Source organism: Callorhinus ursinus, unplaced genomic scaffold (genome assembly GCF_003265705.2).
Source record: "Callorhinus ursinus isolate GAN/ISIS: 27379988/994484 unplaced genomic scaffold, GSC_fseal_2.0 scaffold42, whole genome shotgun sequence".
Taxonomy (NCBI): domain Eukaryota; kingdom Metazoa; phylum Chordata; class Mammalia; order Carnivora; family Otariidae; genus Callorhinus; species Callorhinus ursinus.
Genome location: NW_027397104.1, coordinates 2,169,312 through 2,190,609, shown reverse-complemented (window position 1 = coordinate 2,190,609; position 21,298 = coordinate 2,169,312).

Here is a 21,298-nt window from a genome sequence, read left to right as displayed (position 1 = left end):
TTCTCCAGATCCTCTTGGCAGAGCCCTTTTCTTTTCCAGGTCTCACTCAGAGCTGGCAACCTTCCATGTTATCTGGTATATGAACCAAAGCAATGATCCTAGGTGTAGAATATACTGCTTCCAGAACTCAAAGAGGACTACTGCCACTGTGCTTCCATCTTTGTGGTAGGGAATAAAAGATGCTGCAATTTTTTACTTTGGAGAGCTATCCCAACATACTCCTGACCATCAGATTCCTAAAACCTTCATTGAAATGGCAGGTTCCTTAATCTTTGTAGGATTTATCTCCCACCATCTGGAGCACACCAGCATGCCATCAATGAAATGGATCAGTGTGATGGTTCTGTGGAATACCTAGGCAGTCCAGATCTCATCAAACTATATTATGACAGTGGGCAGGAAAGTTGACATAGCCCTGAGCCCAAAGTATAAATGAATACTGTTGGCCATCTCACATGAATACAAACTGTTCCTGATACTCTTTCCTGATTAAAATTGAAAAGAATTGCTTTTGTCAGCTCAATGGCCATATATCATATATCTGAAGACTTATCGATCTGCTCTAGCAATTAGGCCATATCTGGCACAGTAGATATGATGAAGGCTACTGCTTGTTTAAGCCAGCAATAGTCTTCAGTCATTCTCCAGGGATGTGATATTGTTTCTGATTTATTATCTTGGCTGGGAAAGGAAGGAAGGTGAAGGAACAGTTTCAAAGGTTTCTACTTGGCTTTCCTCACTCTATCTTTTACCCTACAGACTAAGAACCTAATGTGAGACTTATTCTAACATTCAAGTATATCAGTGCAATCAGGAACAGACAAAATGACCTCTGGTGCCTCCACTAACCTAGCAGCCCCATTCTGAGCAGACTTTACTGACGACTTAATTTATTACTCAGTCCCTGTAGGCCCTCCCTTTTAGAACTATAATGATGCTTTGGGTCTCCAGGTATCAGTGACAACTCAGACTGTGTGTCTAATAGTTCTCAAAATGTCTGAGCAGTTTATCCTCCCCAGTATACAATCACCCAAGTAAACTGTTAGAGGTACCTTTCAAAAAAGAACTAGGGGAATAGTATGTACTTGCCATGGTATTGCTACTTCTTTTTCTGCCAGAGACATCATGCTCTATTACCATCTCTACAATTCTGTGCAGCTCAAGTCCCTTGGCTGTACCCTCAGATCTTGAAAGTCATTATAATTATTGCGGCCTCTATTACATTGAAAGTCATCATCCCTACGGATATTAATGAGCCCCACTTTGTAACCACCTCTTCTACCATCAGGCCTGACCTGCAGAGAAGAGCCACCACTATGATGCTGATGCTATTCCCACTAGTGCTTTCCTGATGGCCTCATGAATGGTGTGTCTTCTGAGCCCTCCCATAGAACAAAATCAACCGGTATGTTTTGTGGCCTCACATAACACAGCCATTCCTGCTTGCCCACTTTCCTTAGCCTCTTTATTCCTTCTACTATCTGCCAGGATAGCTCAAGCATTTCTACTTCATTCAACATTGGCCATTCCTCTCTTAAAGACTCTAAGAACCACCTCATCCTCTAGGGTTCTTGCCAATGTGTTAAATCCTGTGATCGCAAAAAATGGTCTATAAGTCTATGAATTCCTGATTATCCAGTCTTATAGTCTAACCCCCTCATAAAGTACCCTCAAAATACAATCCCAGGTATACCACCTTGCTTCTGCTAGCTAATTCTTCCAGTTCCTTCAGTGTATAACATCTTTTGTCTCTTACCAGGTCCAGCATTTCCCTGGCCAGGTTGTGCTAGTATTTAACCCTAAGTTATTGACCTGACGGCCAGGAGAGGAGGTAGGGCTGCTGAGGGGGCACCTGCTGCCTTATGGGAGAAAGGATTATACAACTTACATTATAATACAATGTCTATCAATGCAAAAGTGCTAGCTCTTACCATAGAAGAGTAGGCCACCTCTGCAAATTCTTAGAGTTTAGGGGAGTCTTTAGAAGCATTCATTCAGATGTCCCTATCCCATAAATCAGGGTCACAGGTTTTCCCAGCCAGGACCCTTACCTTAGCATAACAGACCTGCCTTGACTGATAATTTATTTTTTTAAATTTTTTTAAAGATTTTATTTATTTATTTGAGAGAGAGATAGCGAGAGCAGGAACACAAGCAGGGGGAGTGGGAGAGGGAGAAGCAGGCTTCCCGCTGAGCAGGGAGCCCGATGTGGGGCTCAATCCCAGGACCCTGGGATCATGACCTGAGCTGAAGGCAGACGCTTAACGACTGAGCCACCCAGGCACCCATGACTGATAATTTAAATGTCTCTGGAGTTTGGGGCACCTGGTTAGCTCAGTTGGTTAAGCATTCGACTCTTGGTTTGGCTCAGGTCATGATCTTAGGGTTGTGGTATCAAGCCCCACGTTGGGCTCCACACTCAGCTGGGAGTCTGCTTGAGATTCTCTCCCTCCATCTGCCCCTCCCCCTTCCCTCCTCTCACATGCACACTCAAGCACTCTCTCTCTAAAATAAATAAATAAATCTTTTAAACAATGTTTCTGGAGCTCTGCCATTCTAATCAGATCATCTGTTTGCTGCTTAGCTATGTCCTCTCTTCCACTGCAGTGTATAAGGGCTCTCATACTTAGACTTTAACTATTTAATAGCCTTCTGATTCTCATCCCTCTGCAAAGGGAGCGTCCCTTCAGCTTAGCAGTAGCCAACCAACTCCACTGTCTTTGTATGCATTGTTCTCTCCATATCTTTCAAATGACTGAATCAAAGTCAAAAAATTAGCAAAGTCAATCCTCTCAACCAGGAATTTTTCCCAGTAGCAACTGGCCCACCACTGTGTACCAGGGACTATTCATACTTCACATATCACCCAGGAGGGAATAATCTTTACCCACTGAGAAACAGGTGAACCATATCCAGAATCCCATCTTACCACCTGATTTCTTGGACCATGTGTATTGGTTGAATCATCTAAGGAGAGAATTCAAGATAAAATTAGATACACAAGAAATCTGTGGTGGGAGCAAGATGAACTCCTGTGAGGGAAAATGGGGAGGGAACCAGAGAAGGGTGAGAGACCTATCAGAACATGATACAGGTCTGTCCCCTTGTATAAGAAAGGCAGAAAAAGGGCGCCTGGGTGGCTCAGTTGGTTAAGCGACTGCCTTCGGCTCAGGTCATGGTCCTGGAGTCCCGGGATCAAGTCCCACATCGGGCTCCCTGCTCAGCAGGGAGTCTGCTTCTCCCTCTGACCCTCTTCCCTCTCGTGCTTTCTATCTCTCATTCTCTCTCTCTCAAATAAATAAATAAAATCTTTAAAAAAAAAAAAAAAGAAAGAAAGGCAGAAAAAAGCAAGGTTGGGTAAGAAGAGTCTTAGATGGCCATTCAGTCCAAAGAAAATTTTGGCAAGGCCAATAGGAGATCGTTAAGCCAAAGGAACCTGCCAAAGGAGTCCTCCATCTTGTAGGACTGGCCTGCCTTAGTAAGGCTGATGTGCTCAGTCATTGGCTAAGAACAGCTGGTGGGAAGTGTGGCCTTAGTGCAAATGCAGTGGTAGGTTCAGAGTGCAGCAGCATGTGAGTGGAAGGAGCTACACAGAGAGAAAAACCAGACCTAAGAGATGACATTTTTTAAGAACCTACAGTCAGCTCCACCCGACATCCCAATTACATAAAACTTTGTTTGAATTTTTCTTTGTTCAAATTTGTTTGAATTGGGCTTCTGTCTTTGTAAGTGAAAGAGAACTCAGTTACCTAAGGAGAGAATTAATTTGATAAAAAGTTTCAGGTAATGAAAGGAAGATTAAAAGGAGTCAATGTCAGAATAAGAAAGCCTATATTTCCAAACTAACAGATAAGCACATATGGTACATAAAAGTATATACCATCTCTATTATGTCCACGTGTCTATAGGTTTAAGAGAATATTGTTTATGAAATTTGGATTCCAGCACTGAACAATTTTATAATTTTGGGCAATATAATAACTGATATTTATTAAGTACATACTTTATGCCAAGCATGACCCTAAGAGCTTTATATGCATTACTTTATTTAACCACTATTTCACAGATGAAGAGAAGACTATGACTCAGAGATATTAAGAAACCACCTCTGGGGGCGCCTGGGTGGCTCAGTTGGTTAAGCGACTGCCTTCGGCTCAGGTCATGATCCTGGAGTCCCGGGATTGAGTGCCACATTGGGCTCCCTGCTCAGCAGGGAGTCTGCTTCTCCCTCTGATCCTCTCCCCTCTCATGCTCTCTATCTCATTCTCTCTCTCAAATAAATAAATAAAATCTTTAAAAAAAAAAAAAAAGAAAGAAAGAAACCACCTCTGGCGCACCTGGTTGGCTCAGTTGGAGGAGGGTGTGACTCTTGATCTTGGTGTCATGAGTTTGAGCCCCACGTTGAGTGTGGAGATTACTTAAAAATAAACTTAAAAAAAAAAAAGGAACCACCCTCAAGGGCACATATCTACTAAATGCAGTTTTAGGATCTGAATACAGATCTCTCTGACTCCAGAACCCATGCCCTTTACCAGCATATTATATGGCCTCTCTTCAAGTCAATTTGTGTCTATTACCCGAGGCTAAAATGCATTAAAATTCACAGATGTCCTTTCACTAATATTCATAATCCCTCTACTTGCTGGAGTTCTTAAAAACTATGGAATAATTATGAATATCTGTTTTTCAGATAATAAAATTTCTGGCTTGGGGTGCCGGGGTGGCTCAGTCGGTTAAGCAGCTGCCTTCAGCCCGGGTCATGATCCCAGGGTCCTGGGATCAAGTCCCACATCGGGCTCCTTGCTCAGCAGGGAGCCTGCTTCTCCCTCTCTCTCCCTCTGCTTGTGCTCTCTCTGTCAAATAAATAAAATCTTTAAAAAAATAAAAAATAAATAAAATTTCTGGCTATATTTAATAACTTAGAGCTAGAATATGGAGCTCCTACTCCACCTGAAGTCTAACATTGACAATTTTACACAGACAGTGCAAACTGATTTGATATAAATGGTAAATCTTGTGTAGAGGCACCAAGAACACAAAAGTTTGTAGTTACTTTCTGAGGGATTTATCCTCTTTTTATCAGAATCCCCAGAAGACTGGAAAATATACAGTCACTCTTTCCCTGCCCTTTGCAATCATTTTGCCCAAGGTATTTAAAGGAAATTTATATCAAATAAAGGAGAAACCAGAAACACAAGAAGGACCTCAATAGTTGGGGTATAGTAAAGAAAAGACTCTTCATTTTCTTCTCCATCTCCAGGATGCTTAGTATAAGTCCTCACTATCATTTATAATCTCACTGAAAGACATTTTCTGTATAAGAATCCATTAGGCATGTGAAAACCTTGGCTGAGTGTAATTCCCTCTAATGTGGACATCTATCATTTTGCTAGATATTGGCAGGACACATATCAGAATTCCATTACTTCCAGTCTGGCTCCTGTCACCAGTCCCTCCACTAAAATTGCTCTTTCCCAGTCCCCAGCAACACCCACAGTGCCTAATACAATGACTATTTTTTAATGCTTATTGTTCTGGAACTCAGAAACAGTTATTGAGTTGGTCACCTCTTGGTCTGTTCTCCTGCCTTCCTCAGACTCCTTGCTCCATCTTCTGGTCACATTCCCTCCCAGTTTTTCTTTTTGTCCTGACCTTCCTTCAGTCTCTTTCAAAGGCTTTTCTTCTTTTTCTGGCCCCTTAAAAGAATTTGTTTTTGGTCTCCTTCTATGTGCTCTCTATTCACTCTCCGTGGATGATCTCAACTATATCCATGGCTTCAAGAGGTACCCTGATGACTCCCAAATCTGTATCTCCAGCCCTGACCTCTCTCGTGAACTCCCAACCCATATATCCTTCATCTGCATCTGGATGTCCCACAGGCATCTCAAACCTAACACAGCATAAATGAACTCATCTTTTCACCAGTACCTGGACCTTCACCTTCTCTCTATATCTCCATTAATGTCTCCATGGTCCCACAGTCACCTTGCCCTGTCTTCAACAAGTTATTCCAGAGTCCTTCCTCTCCCTCTTCAATCTCACCTATATATCTTCACTCATCTAACTTCTACTCATTCTTCTTGTTTCAGCTTGGACATCATTTTCCCCGGGAACTTTTTGCCAACTCCACAAGTCTATGTAAGTTACTCCTTCTATGTGTTCCTAGAACACCTTAAACTTTCCCTCTCATAGTACTTATCACAACATAGTATTGTAATTGCCAGGTTACTTGTCTACTAGTTTCACAGACAACAAGAGTGGACCTTGTCTAAATTTCTTGTTGTTATAGTCTCAATGTCTAACACAATCCCTGGCACATGGTAGGTACTCATTAAATATTTGTTGAAGGAGTGAACAAATGAATCACTAAAACTTCAGATGGATTCAACAGTTCAATAATGATTACAGTTCAATATGTACTGTGCCTATCATGTGCCATTTTATTTCCAAAATTGTTTACTGAATATGTTCCCATATCTTATCTATAATGCCACTGTCTTAGCTAAGATTCCAGTAACTTCTTGACCAGGCTACTTAAGCAGTTTCTTAACTCAAACCTCAATCCTTTCTGCTCTATTCTCCATACAGCTTTCAGAATGATCTAAAATCAAATTAGATCATACCACTCCTGAGTTTAATGACTTCAGTGGGTTCACTATAGCCCTAGGGTAGTCCAAAACCTAAGCAGGGTATAACAGAAACCTCCATGCTTTGGCTCCTGCCTACCTATTCTCCAGCCATATCACTCAACACTCCCCCACAGGCACCTACTAAGTTAGACTACTAGTCCCTCCACATATACACAATCTTCAACTGTCTACCCTGACTCACTCCTATTCTTTCATAAAATGTTTATTGACCACTTGATATGTGCCAGCCAATGTTCTAGGTACTGGAGACTATGTGATGAATACAAAGACAAAAATCTCTGCCCTCTTGGTGAATTTTCTCTCTATTCAAATGCTACCTTGAATTGGATGCCTTTCTTCAGTGCTTCTACAGAACTATCAGAATATCTTTATGATACTTTATCACAACATGCCATAATTGTTGATGTACTTGAATGCTAGGGTAAATCTAGGTTTTATGATCCCTAAAGCTTATGCAATTTGGTTTTGTGCACCTGTGGGGGCATCTTTAAGAAAAAAATATTACTAATATAATATTGCTAAGCCCTTTCCAGGCAGGGCCTTGGAAGGGGCCTATGCAAATCATTTCATGGTAAATCCACTCCTATTTACCCATCTTTTCCAACAGACTATGAACTTTTTGTTTCTATACCTCCACTCTGTGCCATTTCAGAGTGCTTTCTCACAAATCTTTGTTTACTGCTTGCCCACAAAGTCTACTACAGAATAAGAATCTTGCCTAGGAGCTCTAGCTACCTGTCTTCTCTTATGGAACTCGCTCTTGAGCTAGTGAATCACTAATTCTAACACTTCATTTCAATTCTGCATCCTTTACTGAAAGTAGAAATCCTCTTAGAAGACTACTCACTGGCTCTCCAGGGGCTTCCAGACACTTCAATTAGTGTAGTCTATTTCCATAATGCACAGGACCTCTCAAAGCAGATTAGTAACTTGTACAAGGGTGTTCCCAACAATCACTAGAGGATTTCAAAACTGTTTATAATAGGGGCTGTCACATGTACAAAGCGCAGACCCAGAGTCCAGATTTAGAAAAATTCTTTCTGACTTTCTCACTCAGTCTACATTTAAGACTTTAAGGCTACCTAAATCTGCACTTTTCTTGGTCAAAAATCACTTTGGCTTTTTCCTCTGGATATATATACTGTATTGATCCAAACATTTCCTGAGCTGCCCAAAATCAGAGAATCAAGAGATTTTAGAGTAAGAAGGAACTGAGAGTTAAAAAAATCATATATTAGTGTATCTATTATGTGCGAGCCATTGTGAGGAAAACAAAGAAGAGTAACATATCCCAGTTCTCAAGGAGCATATAAAAAAGTCTTTCCATGGCCAGATTTTTCTTACCTATGGTGTTATTTTTCCATCCTTTCTCCAGCTCTGAACATTTTATTTTTCTAGGATCTTACTGAACTTTAAATCAGTCCCATTAATAAGTCACATGCTACTGGCACAAATTACAAATAACTGCAGAAAAAGATCATACTTATTAACTACTCTCCTAAATGTGGTAGACAAACAGACAAAATTGCCTTTTTTAATACCTTAGAACCAGGCAGCGTATCCTAGAAATTAGCTAAATTTCATTTGCTGGAAACCAAGCAACTGAGCTCTAAGGAATGACTAAGGGCTTCCATGAGCTTCCATGGCCTCATAGATCTATATCACTGATGAGTCCCACACTGCAAATAATTCAGTTTTGAGGAAGATAAAGAATTTAAGGATATTAAAAGTTAATATCCATCAAACATTTATGTTTGTGCCTTTGAGGATCCACTAAATCTCAGACATTGAAAATAAAACATGGTCCCTGCCCTTAAGAAACTCATAGGCTAGGGCGCCTGGGTGGCTCAGTTGGTTAAGCGACTGCCTTCGGCTCAGGTCATGATCCTGGAGTCCCGGGATCGAGTCCCGCATCGGGCTCCCTGCTCAGCAGGGTGTCTGCTTCTCCCTTGGACCCTCCCCCATCTCATGCTCTCTCTCTCTATCTCATTCTCTCTCTCAAATAAATAAATAAAATCTTTAAAAAAAAAAAAAAAAGAAACTCATAGGCTAGTAATACAGACAGAAATCCTGCAGATAATAGTACAAAATGGCTGAATGATGATAGAGATAAGCACAGGGTACTATGTGAATCCAGAGGATGGGTACTAACCTAGCTGGTATGGAGGAAATAATATTTGACCTGACTTTTTTTTTTAAGATTTTTTACTTATTTATTTGAGAGAGAGAATGAGAGACAGAGAGCATGAGAGGGAGGAGGATCAGAGGGAGAAGCAGACTCCCCGCTGAGCAGGGAGCCCAACGTGGGACTCGATGCCAGGACTCCAGGATCATGACCTGAGCTGAAGGCAGTTGCTTAACCAACTGAGCCACCCAGGGACCCCTGACCTGACTTTTTAAAAAGATAAGTTTTAGACAGCAAAACTGAGAGGCAAAGTAAGGCAAGGTGCATACCAGTCACGTTACCAATGAATCAACAGAAAACAAACTTGGGATGATTTAATTAGAAAAAGAATTTATTAAAAAAGGTGCTGTGTAGCTCAGAGAACCCTTAGACTGATGATGCAAGATTAAAAAATAGGACACAAAAAGATGATGCTCAGAGTAAACACAGTCAAAATCATACCAGATAATGCATCCAATGAAAGTACTGTTGCTGCCATCATTGAACTCTGGATTTTTTAGCTTAAATTGCCAATGTTGCTGTACTGGACACTGGATGCTGGCACTGAACAGTGGATGCTGATACTAGATACTGGATGTCCAGTGCAAGACACTGGTTGACCCTCTGCAACCTTCAAAACTCATAAAATTTGTGATTCCTAAACCATACCAAGGAGATTCCAATACTGACAGTTAAAAAGAGGCATGGGGCAATTGGATGACTCAGTTGGTAAAGGACATGATTCTGGATCTCAAGGTTGTAGATTCAAGCCCCACACTGAATGTAGAGATTGCTAAAAAATAAAATATAGCAGCATTCTAAGGAGAGGAGAGAGCAAGCGAAAATACACAGCTAATTTTTTTTTAAAAAGCCTATATTAGAAAAGAATGATCATGTATCAATAACTTTAGGCTTTAAACTTAAGAAGACAGGAAAAGATGAACAAACTAAATGCTAAGCTATCCGTGGGATGCCTGGGTGGCTCAGTTGGTTAAGCAGCTGCCTTCGGTTCAGGTCATGATCCCAGGGTCCTGGGATTGAGTTCCTCATCAGGCTCCTTGCTCAGCAGGGAGCCTATTTCTCCTTCTGCCTGCTCTGCCTGCCACTCACCTGCTTGTACTCTCTCCTCTCTGACAAAAAAATAAAATCTTTAAAAAATTAAATAAATAAATAAATGCTAAGCTAGCAGGATAAAAGGAAATAAAGAACACAATAATAATCGATGAAATAGAAAACAAAAACAATGAAGGAAATCAATAAAACCAAAAGTCGGTCTTTGTTTTTTTGTTTTTTAAAGAGTTTATTTGTCAGAGAGAGAGAAGAGCGCAAGCAGGAGGAACAGCAGGCAGAGCGGGCAGAGGGGAAAGCAGGCAGAGGAGAAGCAGGTAGAGGGAGAAGCAGGCTCCCCACTGAGCAAGGAGCCCGATGTAGGACTTGATCCTAGGACCCTGGGATCATGACCTGAGCCAAAGGCAGATGCTTAATGACTGAGCCACCTAGACTCAACCAAAAGTTGGTTCTTCAAAAAGAATAAATTTGACAAACCTTTAGTTAGACCAACAAAGAAAAAAAGAAAGAAGATAGAAATTACTAAAATAGAAATGTAAAAGGAAACTTCACTACAAATCTTAGAGAAATTAAAAGGGTTATAAAAGGAATGATATAAACAACTTTATGCCAATAATTTGGACAACTTATATAAAAAAGATAAAGTCCTAAAAAGACACAAATTACCAAAACTAATTTAAGAAGAAATGGAAAATCCAACTATATCCATAACAAATAAAGAAGATGAATCAATAATTTAAAATCTCTCCACAAATAAAATCCCAGGCCCAGATAGTTTCAACGGTGAATTCTATCAAAATTTCAAGAATGTGTAATATTCTTGAATCTTTCACAAACTCTTTGGAAAATAGCAGAGAAAGAATCATTTCTCAATTTCTCTCAATTTCTCAATTTCTCAACTTATTCTTTTAGGTCAATATTACCAAATATTACCAAATACAAATGCTGGACAAAGACATCAAAAGAAAAAAATCATAAACCAAATTCCTTCATGAATACAGACACAAAAATCCTCAACAAAATAATAGGAAATTGAATCTAGCAAAATATAAAATAGATTAAACAATACGATCAACTGGAATTTATCCCAGGAATACAAATCTGATTTAACATATAAAAACCAACTAATGTAATATATCACGGTAATATTAAAAAGGACAAAAACTATATGATCACCTTAATAGGTGCAGAAAAAACATTCAACAAGCTCCAACAGCAATTCGTGGGGAAAATTTTCTTTTTTTTTAATTAGAGTTTGTGGTACACATAAAAATAGTTTGCAATTGGGAGCTCTCTAACAGGGAATGAGACTCACAGGTATACTGTTATAAGACACCTTAAATAGTGAGAATGCAGAGGTTGTTTATTATTTTCAATGATTTATTATATCATTAGAGTTTTACTAATGATTGAGGATTGGTTAAAAGTGACCACCTCATGCCAATTTGGGGGAACAGCTTGAATTTTACCTATGATTTTCAGAGGCATATACAAGAAATAGCCCAAGGTAATTTTCACTTATTTTGCAGAATAAGCTAAGGTTGGATACAGTAATTTTCCTAATAGCATAATCAAAATGATCTATTGTCATTATTCTACAATCTGTGTTATTAATCTTCATCATTTGAGTCAAATCAAACTGTGTGATTACAGAGTGAGTCTAGAACATGCCCTAAATTAGGTCCAGTACCTTTAAGATTTTCCATGCATAGGGACAGATTGCTAGCAATGAAGTCTGAGTGGTTATGGGTCATCGTTTGGCTTCCAAGCTTCCTCCCAGTACCAGATTAATTGGTCATAAGTGTTAGTTGAATGGCCAAGGGATGGATACCATTCCTTTTTGTAAAGCCATTTTCCTGTCATCCAAGCATGCATAGGAGCTAGTTCTAATATTAACTGAGAATCTTTCTAAGCATTTAAGTGGCTACATAACCAACAATCATTTTGATTAATAAAGGAGGGTATGCATTGAGTGGTAGGCCTTAAGTAAAGAAAATCTCTAACAGAAAAAGGAACATGAGTATGAATGTTTTGTGTTAGTTCGTAAAACAGTAATATCACAATAATTGTTATAAAAAATGAGTTCTGCGAAAAAGGGGATCTAGTAGAATCTTGTTCAGTGGTCTTGGGTGTAACCTATCTTCTTTGCCTTATTGTCTGCTTCAAGGGAAGTTTTTTTTCCCCTGGAAAATCCTTAACTTTAAGTTTACCATTGGTTTACAAGTCCAATAGTTGAGGAACAGGGAGGATTCTCTTCAACTGAGAGACATGACCCAAGTAATTTAACTGCTGTGTGAAAAAAGAGAACCTGATAGAGCCCTTTTCATCAAGGTTCAAGTACTGTTGTGAAAAAAAATTTCAATGAACTAGGAAGACAAGAGAATTTCCTCAGCCTAGTAAATAACATTTATAAAAAAGCCACAGCTAACATCATACTTATGGTGATTATGAAATATTGGGTGATTTCCTCCTAAAATCAAGGCAAGGCAATGATGTCTGCACTCACCATTGCTATGTACCATTGTACTGGAGATTCTAGCCAGTACAACTAGGTAAGAAAATGAAATAAGAGGCATCCATGTTGGAAAGGAAGAAGTAGAACTATCTTTATTCACAGATAACATGATCTTGTGAGTGAAAAAATTCCTAAGGAATAAAAAACAAACAAAAAATTAGTAAAACTAATGAATGAGTTAATTAAGCTCACAAGATTCAAGATCAATACACAAAAAAGAAATGCATTTCTAAATACCACCAATGAGTCATCCAAAAATCAAATTAAGAAAACAACTCTCAGGAATTTAACAAAGAAATGTAAGAACTATACATAGGAAACTATGAACCATTACCAAGAGAAAGAGCTAAATAAATTGAGAGACATTTCATGTTCGTAGATTAGAAGATGAAATATTATTAAACAGCAATTCTCTCCAAATCTATCTATAGATTCAATGCAATCCCTATTAAAATATAAGTTGTCTTTGTTGCAGAAATTGACAAGTTGATACTAAGTTTTATGTGAAAATTCAAAGGACCCAAAATAGAAAAAGCAATTTTGAAGAACAAACTTTTATTTTCTGATTTCAAAACTAATGGGAAGCTACAGTAATCAAGACAGCAGGATACTAGTGTAAGGACAGCCATATAGATCAACAAAAGAGAACTGATAGCCTAGAAATAAATGGCCAAATAGCCAAAAACTTCATGAATTAATCCAAATGTCCATCTGCTGGTGAATGGATATACAAAAAACATGGCATCCATAAAATGGACTTACTAGGAGGCAATAAAAAGGAAAGAAGTGATATATGCTACAATATAGATGAACCTCAGAAACATGCTACATTAAATATCCAGGTGCAAGAGGCCATATACTGTATAATTCCATTTATATGAAATGTCCAGAAAAAGTTAATCTACACAGACAGAAAGTAGATTCACGGATGACTGGGGTTAGGAATGAGGAGTAACTGTATATGAGCAAGAGGGATCTTTCTGTGATGGTAAAACTATTCTAAAACTGAACCGTGGTGATGGTTACAAAACTCTATACATGTATTAAATTTGAATTGGGGGCGCCTGGGTGGCTCAGTTGTTAGGTGTCTGCCTTCGGCTCAGGTCATGATCCCAGGGTCTTGGAATCAAGCCCCGCATCCGGCTCCCTGCTCAGTGGGAAGCCTGCTTCTCCCTCTCCCACTCCCCCTGCTTGTGTTCCCTCTCTCGCTCTCTCCCTGTCAAAAAATAAATAAAATCTTTAAAAAAATAATCACTGAATTGTACACTTAAGTGGATTCAGGTATGTAAATTAATTCTCAATAAAGGAGTTAAAAACAATTGTTGGATGACTGAATAAGGAACATGGAGAGGAAGAGACCTAAATCTATGTATCAATAACTATGTTAAATATAAATAGTTTAAACACACCAATTAAACAATAACATTCTCAGACTAAATAAAAATAATATCCAACTATATGCTATCTATAGGAAATCCACTTTAAATAATAAGATATAGATAAAGAGTTAAAAGATGGAAAAATAAATACCATTGGAAACTAATTAAAAGAAATCTGGAGTGCCTATATTAATATTAGACTTCAGAACAAGGATCGTTATCAGGAAAAAGAGCCACATTATGTAATGATAAAAGGGTTAATTCACAAAGGTAGCATCACAATCCTAAAGGTGTATGTACCTAATAGAAGATGTTCAAAACACATAGAGCAAAAACTGGTATTACTAGAAGTCAAATTCGTAAGTATATCTAAAAGCTTAAACACTGCTCTCTCAGTAATCAATAGAACAAATAAATAAAAAATCAGTAAGGATATAGAAGATCTGAAGAACACTATCAACCAACTTGACCCAAATGACATTTATAGAGTACTGCAGCTAACAAAATTCTTTTAAAGAGCACTTGAGGGGTGCCTGGGTGGCTCAGTTGTTGGGCTTCTGACTCGATTTCAGCTCAGGTCATGATCTCAGGGTTGTGAGATTGAGCCCCGAGTCAGGCTCAGTGCTGGGCATGGAACCTGCTTAGGATTCTCTCTCTCCCTTTTCCTCTGCCCCACCCCAACCCCCACCCTGATTCGTGCACATATGCACACACCCTCTCTCAGAAAAAAAAAAAAAAAGAGCACTTGAAAGATTCACCACGATAGACCATATTTCATATTTCTAGGCCATAAAATAAACTATAATGAATTTAAAGGAATTGAAATCATAGAGAGTCTGTTCTTGGACCTTAATGAAATAAACAGAAAAGTATCTGGGAAAATCCTAAAATAGATGGAAATTAAACAAGACACTACAAATAACTCATGCACCAGAGCATAAATCTCAAGGGAAATGAGAAAATATTTTTGAACTGAGTGAAAATACAACATATCAACTTGGAGATATTTACGTTAATAAAGAAGAATGTTCTGAAATTAAATAGTGGTGACCATTACACAACAATGTTAATATACTAAAACCACTGAACTGCATTTTTAAAGGTGGGTTTTATGGTATGTGAATTATATATCTCAATTTAAAATCATAAAAGAAAGAAGAAATGTCTCAAAACAAAAATCTAAGTTTCCACCTTAAACCAAAACCAGAAGAGCAAACTAAACCCAAAGAAACAAAAGGAAGAAAATAATAAAGGTAAGAGCAGTTTTTTTAAAAAGATTTTATTTATTTATTTGAGGGAGAGAGATAAAGAGAACACACAAGCAGGGAGAGGGGCAGAGGGAGAAGCAAACTCCCTGCTGAGCAGGAAAGCCAACACGGGACTTGATCCCAGGACCCTGGGATCATGACCTGACCTGAAGGCAGATGCTTAGCCGATTGATTCACCCAGGTTGCCCTAGGAGTATTTTATAATAAAATTAGAAATTGAAAAACAATAGAGAAAAATCAAAGAAAACAAAAGCTGATTCTTTGAAATGATCAATAAAATTGACAAACCTCTAGCCAGACTGACTGAGAGTGGGGAAAAAGACACATATTACTAATATTGGAAATAAAATAGGGTGCCTGGGTGGCTCAGTCTGTGAAAAGAAACAGTTTTATTTTTTTTAAAGATTTTATTTATTTATTTTATTTTTTCACATGATTGTCTACATGAAAAATCTCAAGGAATTTATCAAAAAAAAAAAAAGCTCCTAGAACTAACATATGAGTTTATCAAGGTCACAGGATACAAACACAATAAAAACCAACTGTATGCCCCTATACTAGCAATGAATAATCAGAAGTTGAAATTATGAAAACTGCACAAAAAACATGAAATACTTAAGCATAACAAAATATGTGCAGAATCTAAAATACCAATAAAAGAAATCAGAGGAAACCTAAATAAATTAAGAGATATACCATGCTCGTGGGTTTGTAAGAGTTAATGTTGAGGATGACAATTTTCCCCAAACTAAAGATTTAACACAATTCCAATTAAAATTCCAACAGGATTTTTTGTACAAATCAACAAGCTCACTCTAAAATGTATGTGGAAAGGCAAAGGAACTAGAATATCCAAAACCATTTTGAAAAAGAATAAAGTTGGGGCACCAAGGTGGCATAGTCAGTTAAGCTGCTGCCTTCAGCTCAAGTCATGATCCCAGGGTCCTGGGACTGAGCCCTGTATCAGGCTCCTTGCTCAGTGGGGAGCCTACTCCACCAGCTTGTGCTCTCTTTCTCTGTCTGTGTCAAATAAATAAATAAAATCTTTAAAAAAAGAATAAAGTTGAAGGACTCATACCACCCAGTTTTAAGATTTACTATAAAGTTATACTAATAAAGATGACAATGTGGTAAGGACAAAAGAATGAAGACATAGATCAATAAAACAGAATAGAGTCCAGAAATAGACCCACACAAAAATGGCCTATTGAGTTTTGACATAGGTGCAAAGGTAATTCAAAGAATTACGAGCTCTCTGCTCAGCGGCCAGCCTGCTTCTCCTTCTCCCTCTGCTGCCCCACCTGCTTGTGTTCTCTCTCTCTCTCTCTCAAATAAATAAATAAATAAAATCTTTAAAGAAAATCCAGTGAAATCAATGAGATACCAAAACATACTTATAATGGCTAAAAACAAAACAAAAACCTGACAATACCAAGTACTGGAGAGGATGTAGAACAACTGGAGCATGTGTACATTGCTGATGGGAATGCAAAAAGATACACTCATTTTGGAAAACACTTTGTAGGTTCCTTATAAAGTCAAACATACAATTACCATACCACCAAGCAATCATACACCTAGGTACTTACAAAAGTGAAATGAAAACTTATCACACAAAAATCTGTACATAACATCAAAAACTAATGATGTAATATATGGTGATTAACATAACAATAAAAAATTAAAAAAAAAATCTGTACATAAATATTTCTAGTTACTTCATTCATAACCACCAAAAACTAGAAACAGCCCTAATGTCCCTCAATTGACTGGCTGAAGCCCTAAGTAAAAGAAATGGAAAGAAAAGAACAACCAAGATGCAGGAAGAGCAAGGACTGACCAACACAGGCCTGGGGTCACAGCAGCAACAGTGGGCGGGTCTTCTCTTCAGGACACCTAACTCAAGTCTAGCAATCCCCAAGCTCTTGCTGTTTGGTTCTTTTGTTTTGATTTTTGGTTTTGGTTTTGTTTTGTTTAATTATGGGGGAATTCATATAACAAATTTAACCATTTTAAGAGAACAATTCAGTGGTATACAGTCCATTCACAATATATAGAATGAGAAAAATATTTACAAATCAAATATATAACAATCTAGTATCCAAAATAGAGTTCTTACAACTCAACAACAATAACAAAAAGCAAACAAAAACTGGGCAAATAACTTGAATCGGCATTTCTCTGAAGATGACATAGAATGGCCAACAAGCACATGAAAAACATGTTCAACACCATTAGCCACTAGGGAGATCAAAACCACCCTGAGGTACCACTTATATCCACTACAATGTCTAAAACAAGAAAAGAAAAAGAACAGATGTTGGTGAGGGCATAGAAAAAGAGGAATTCTCATACAATTTGGTGGGAATGTAAAATGGTTCAGCCACTGTGGAAAGCAGTTTGCCAGTTCCTCAAAAAGTTAAACATAGAATTACCATGTACTGCTTTGTTCTGAGTTTCAAATTTGGGAGTCTATGACAGCACCAATTTACATTGGGTGTCTACTTCTGGATCAAATGGCAGCAGCCAGGGGTTGAGTTGCCTAAGTCTGAGAAGGCCACTAGGATCTTATCCTTATGCTCTAGAGCCATTCACAGCAAAGGGGAATTGTGTGCTAGGTAGTTGCCCCAAGAGATGTGTACTGTAAGCAAAAAGGGTGCACTGATTACCTTCCACTGGAGGTCACCATCAGAATATGAAAAGTACAAAAGAGGATTCAGTGACATTCTGATTACTTTTTCCCCTCACAGTCTTCTCAATATCCCAACAGATTTTTGTCTAAGGCCTAAGAGAAAATACACTCATTCTCACGTTTATATTTTAAAATTTTGTTTGAACTGGGGTGCCTGCGTGGTGCAGTAAGTTAAGCATCCAACTCCTGGTTTCAATTCAGGTAGTGATCTCAGGGTTGCGAGATTGAGGCCCCCCATCAGGCTCCACCATCCTCAAGGAGTCTACTTGAGATTCTCTCTCCCTCTCCCTGCCCCTCCCACTTGTGCTCTCTATCTTGGATAAAAAAATAAATCTTTAAAAAAAGAGTAACATTTTGTTTGAACTACTGACAGAAGATATATCCACTTTCATTCAGTCCTTTATCTAAAAGATAACACTTCTAAATGCTTAGGTTGGTCTTTAACATGCAACTACCTGCTCAAAAACTTGTATGGGCTCCCTATTACCTACCATATTAAAACATCTATTTAGAGGTCTTTATCAAATAGCCTCTCTCTGCCTTGCTAAACTCCTTATTTATTAAACATTTGTTGAGGGGCACCTAGGTGGCTCAGTTGGTTAAGCATCTGACTTTGACTCAGGTCATGATCTCAGGATCCTGGGATCGAGCCCTGTGTCAAGTTCTGCACTCAGCGGGGAGTCTGCTTGTCCCTCTGCCCTTCTCCCTCCTCGTACTCACTCTCTCTCAAATAAATAAAATCTTAAAAAAAAAAATTTTGTTGAATATAAAATGATCTCTACTTTCCAGACACTAACATGGATATACTGACCAATATTTGTCAATCTTAATGACAAGAACTTATGGGCATAATGGCATCAAATTTCTGAACTCAGACCATCCCAGAATATTTGTGGCATATGTTTGTCATAATTAAAAGACAAGGGGAAAAAAACAGTTGAAAACACAATTTCTGTCTCGCAAGAGCAGTTCTGTGTGGTACAGGCTACTCTCCAGCAACCCTTGACCCGGTCTTGTCACAGTCCTGGCTGCCCCCAGACATACATTGTTCCCTCCCACCTTGCTTTTTGTTTTTTTTTAAATATATATTTATTATTGAAGTACTGTTAATGTATAATATTAGTTTCAGGTGTACCACATAGTGATTTGACAATTCTATACATTACTCAGTGCTTGCCACAATAAGTGTAGTCACCATCTGTCACCATACAATGTTACTACAATGTTAGTGACTATATTCCCCATACTATACTTTTAATCTCCACCATTTATTTATTACTGGAAGTGTGTACCTCTTAATCCCTTTCACCTATTTTACTCATCCCACCTCCCCTCTGGCAACCACCAATTTGTTCTCTGTATTTACAAGTCTGTTTTTGTTTGTCTGTTTTTTGTTTTGTCTCTCATTTTGTTTTTGAGATTCCTCGTATGAGTGAAATCATAAGGTATCTGTCTTTCTCTGTCTGACTTATTTCACTTAACAATACCCTCTAGATACATCCATGTTGTCACAAATGACAAGATTTCATTCTTTTTTATGGCTGAATAATATTCTTGTGTGTGTGTGTGTGTGTGTGTGTGTGTGTGTGTGTACATGCTATATCTTCTTTATCCATTCATCCACCAATGGGCACTTGGATTGCTTCCATTTCGTGGCTATTGTAAATAATGTTGCAATAAATATAGGGGTGCATATATACCTTTTTAAATTAGTGTTTTTATTTTCTTTGGGTAAATACCCAGCAATGGAATTACTGGATCATATGGTATTTCTATTTTTAGTTTTTTGAGGCACCTCCATACTGTTTTCCACAGTGGTTGCACCAATACACATTCCCACCAACAGTTTATGAGGGTTCCCTTTTCTCTACATCCTTGCCAACATTTGTTATTTCTTGTCTTTTGGACACTAGTCAGTTTGACTGGTATTAGGTGATCTCTCAAAGCATGAAACTGGACCACTTTCTTACACTATACACAAAAACAAACTCAAAATGTATTAAAGATCTAAATGTGAGACTTGAAACCATCAAAGTCCTAAAAGAAAACATAGGCAGTAATCTCTTGGACATTAGTCTTAGCAACATATTTATGGGTATGTCTTCTCAGGCAAGAGAAACAAAAGCAAAAATAAACTATTGGGACTGCACCAAAATAAAAGCTTTTGCATAGCAAAGGAAGCCATCAACAACATAAAAAGGCAACCTACTGAATGGGAGAAGATACTTGCAAATGATATATCTGAAAGGCTTAATATCCAAAACATATAAAGAACTTCTAATACACCCCCAAAATAATAATAATTATCTGATTTACAATGGGCAGAGGACGTGAATAGACATTTTTCCAAAGAAGACATACAGAAGGCCAACAGACTCATGAAAAGATGTTTAACATCACTAATCATCAGGGAAAGGCAAACCACCTTACTTCTTTTGCTATTCCTTTGACCTTGAAATCTTATCTTGTGCATCATCATTCTATTCTGTGCCCCTTACTAGGAGAGATAAGGTAAACCATCTTCAAAAAGTGTGCACTTGGGGTGCCTGGGTGGCTCAGTCGGTTAAGCGACTGCCTTCAGCTCAGATCATGATCCTGGAGTCCCGGGATCGAGTCCTGCATCAGGCTCCCCACTCGGCGAGGAGCCTGCTTCTCCCTCTAACCCTCCCCCCTCTCATGTACTCTCTCTCTCATTCTCACTCTCTCAAAATAAATAAATAAATCTTTAAAAAAAAAAAAGTGTGCACTTACTAACTCTCCAAACCCGAAACAATCCTTACAGTAATAAGCTGTCTTTTCTGAATATAAGAACTTTGCATGTAATTTTTAAGACATAAGGGAATTTGAAAAATTCTCATACTGTTTATAGTACTTAAGTATCAACAATAAGTTAAATGACTATTATGTGTTTTCCTTAAACCAAGCTCCTCCCTTCATGAAGTATTCTGTCTCTCTCCTCCTTGGAATTACCATTGCATTTCATTCCTCTATTGAGCAAAACTCATTTTCTGTTTTACATTATGGTTCTCTGCAAAGCTTGCTTCCTCTGTGAGATTACAACTCCTTGAGGGAAAGTACTGTGTCTTAATCTTATTTGCACCCCTTCTAGTTCTCAGCACAATGCCTGATATACTATAGGTGGACAATACACATTTTTTTTTTGAATGAAGGAAGGAATTAACCACCAGAGATTTCTACGGTGATATTATTACAGCCTTTTCTTCCATATATCCTGTCAAACAGGATGGAAATAAAACACTTACTGAAAACAGTTCAGAGAACTGTATCTGTGAAACTGCTGATACAATGTAATTCTTAAGAAGGTTAGGGGCTTCCTGCTAACAGAAAGCTATCTGCTCTTTTGTGTTACTTTCACAAGCGGGGTGGGGGGGGTGGGGGGGTGGGGGGGGATAGTGGTTCCTGAGAAATAAGTACTAATTTTAAAATTCCATAGATTAGTGTTAGCATCCTTCTCTTTCTCAATGGCAGTACAGTAAAATAGGAACTTGGGGTCTGAAGTCAGAATTTAAGGATTTCAATCTCACCTCCACCACATATTAGC